The sequence below is a fragment of the Penaeus vannamei genome, chromosome 25 (genome assembly GCF_042767895.1).
Source record: "Penaeus vannamei isolate JL-2024 chromosome 25, ASM4276789v1, whole genome shotgun sequence".
NCBI classification, from domain to species: domain Eukaryota; kingdom Metazoa; phylum Arthropoda; class Malacostraca; order Decapoda; family Penaeidae; genus Penaeus; species Penaeus vannamei.
The window spans coordinates 28,965,468-28,967,967 of NC_091573.1; the positions used below are offsets into that span (position 1 = coordinate 28,965,468).

The following is a 2,500-nucleotide window of genomic DNA, read 5'->3' on the forward strand; positions in this document are numbered from 1 at the left end:
TGCTTTGTTTACGTGTTTGTTTATTACTTTATATTGTTATGTATCACTTGTTTATATTTTTGTTTGTTCGTGGGTTTGTGTAGGTCTGTTCAGTTGCTTTTTCCTTTTTTGTCTGTCTCTGTCTGTCTTGTCTGTCTGTCTCGCTGTCTCTGCCTGTTACTCCCACCTCTCTTTCTTTCTTTATCTCTCTCTCTCACACTCTCACACTCTCTCTCTCTCTTTCTCTCTCTCTCTCTCTCTTTCTCTCTCTGTCTCTCTCTCTCTCTCTCACTCTCTCACTCTCACACACACTCTCACTCTCATCTCTCTCTCTCTCTTTCTTTCTCTCTCTCTCTCCCTCTCTCTCTCTCTCTCTGTCTATCTATCGCTCTCCCTCCCTCCCTCCCTCTCTTTCTCTTTCTCTCTCACTCACCCTCTCTCTTTCTCTCTCTCTCTCTCTCTCTCTCTCTCTCTCTCTCTCTCTCTCTCTCTCTCTCTCTCTCTCTCTCTCTCTCTCCCTCTCCCTCCCTCCCTAGCTCCTCCGCTCTCCATTGCTCTTTCGCAGAGAGAAAAGAACTTTAATTTCACGAAATGTTCATCAAGTGACGCTTCTGCATCGGCCAAAAAAAAAAAAAAAAAAAAAAAAAAGAAACTGAATATATTTGCAGTTGCATTTTTTCCCAATATTTTTGAGCTGGTGTATTTTTAACTCAGTATAGCTAATACTTGTTGCTTTTAAAATACTTGTGCACTGCGGTTATGAAACGAATATTATTTCCCTTGCAAAGACCAATGTGTTATTTGATATTTGATTTGAAAAAAAAACTCATCTATCTATCTATCTATGCTTCTGTCTTTCAATCAATCACCTCATCTATCTTTACTCTTTATATATTTTTTATTGAGACAATTTATCTATACCTGTGTACCCCCATCATTATCATAATTAATGTTCTTAACTGTATTTTTATATTGTTCACTCTTGTCACGTTAATAGAACCTGTTCTCTATTTGACATTAAGTTGATATCAAACACGAATTTCAATGTATTTCTTTTTTTTCTTTCCAGGGATATAGACATATTCGATCTCTTTGCGGCTCTCATCCTTCAGTAAAAGAGAAAGAGAAAGAGAGAGAGAGAGAACGAAAGAGAGAGAGAGAGACAGGAACATTTTAAACTCCAGATACCAAGGATCTGAAACGGACTGAAGTTTACTGAAGGCGAAAGGTGAAAGGTTCAACCGGGTTCTCTGCGTTCAGGTGTCCATGGGGGTTCTGCTTCCTTCGTGTAAAGAGAACTTGAAAGAACTCCATGCTAAGTGCCAAGGTTGATTTTTTTTTTTTTTTTTTGAAGGTGATAAATGATAAAAAGAAAACATTTATTTCATCTGATTACGGTATCAGAAATCCAAATAGTGTAGCAACCAAGGTAGTTTATCTATCTGGGGAACTACAGCTGAACTGGAATGCATGCGGCACGTTTCAGCAGATCCACTGTGACCTATTGCAGCAAAAAAAACTTGCAAAAAAAACAAAAAAAAACAAAACATAAGCAAAAACGTTAGATGTCAAAGTCCTTTGTTCCGATCCGATGACCAAACTCTGTGCAGTCTTTGGATATAAATGTGCTTGACGCTCAATATAACCGTTTTGTTAAACAATATTCCAATCTCGCTGTTATCTCGGTGTAAGACGAAAGATTATAATGTTAAAAAAAATAGTATTAAAAAAAAGAAGATTTCTTACTGATTCTCAACACATCGGAAAAATAAAAATATCCATTGGTGTATGTGAGAGAGATTCACCTGATCCGGGTAGGTCTGTATTACCACTTTCTTCAGCGTGGGACCACTTTAAGGCGAAGATAAACTCAAGGATCTTCTTATCAAGGTGTTCTGTCAGTGTAAAGATGTGTCTGCTTGAAGTGGATGTCTCTGCTGGAAGTCTGGATGGCAGAGATCCTGATGGAAAGGATTCTCTTTTTAAAGGGATCTTAAACCCCTTTGAGAATCGCTTCCACATTTCTGAAGAAGAAAAAAAAAAAGAAAAAAAAGAAAAATATAGATGTACTGGCAGTAAACAAGGTGTTCACTATTTATGTTGTGTAATAACGTTATTTTTTCGGTGTTTCAAACTAACTTTGGAGGCAACTCGAGTAAAGAAAAGAAAACCAACATAAATGACCACAATATTACGTGTCTACAGAGTGTTTCATCTTCTAACTGGTGTCCAATAGGAAATCATATTGGTGTTTTTGATGTACCGAAAGAAAGAAAATAATACAAAATAGAAAACCGAACGAAAGGAATAGAGAAAATTAACCCATAATTTGAAACGATCTATAATTGGATCAATTAGGGTTACATATATCCCATTGATATTTAGAAAAGAAAGAAAAGAAAATGAAAGAGAATTTGAAAAACGAAAGGAATAGAGAAAATTAACCCACAATTTGAAACGATCTATAATTCGATCAGTTAGGGTTACATATATCCCATTGATACTTAGAAAAGAAAGAAAA

The 2,500-nt window shown here is 36.3% G+C and overlaps 1 protein-coding gene across 1 annotated transcript in view; it reads left to right on the forward strand.

The window, feature by feature from the left end:
* LOC113808715 (neural cell adhesion molecule 2) overlaps positions 1-2,393 on the forward strand; it is a 57,569-nt gene extending 55,176 nt beyond the window's left edge. Inside the window, exon 14 of the mRNA XM_070138954.1 lies at positions 1,049-2,393. The gene's annotated coding sequence lies outside the window, so the exon portion shown is untranslated. The remainder of the gene's footprint in view (positions 1-1,048) is intronic.
* The last annotated feature ends 107 nt before the right edge of the window (positions 2,394-2,500 follow it).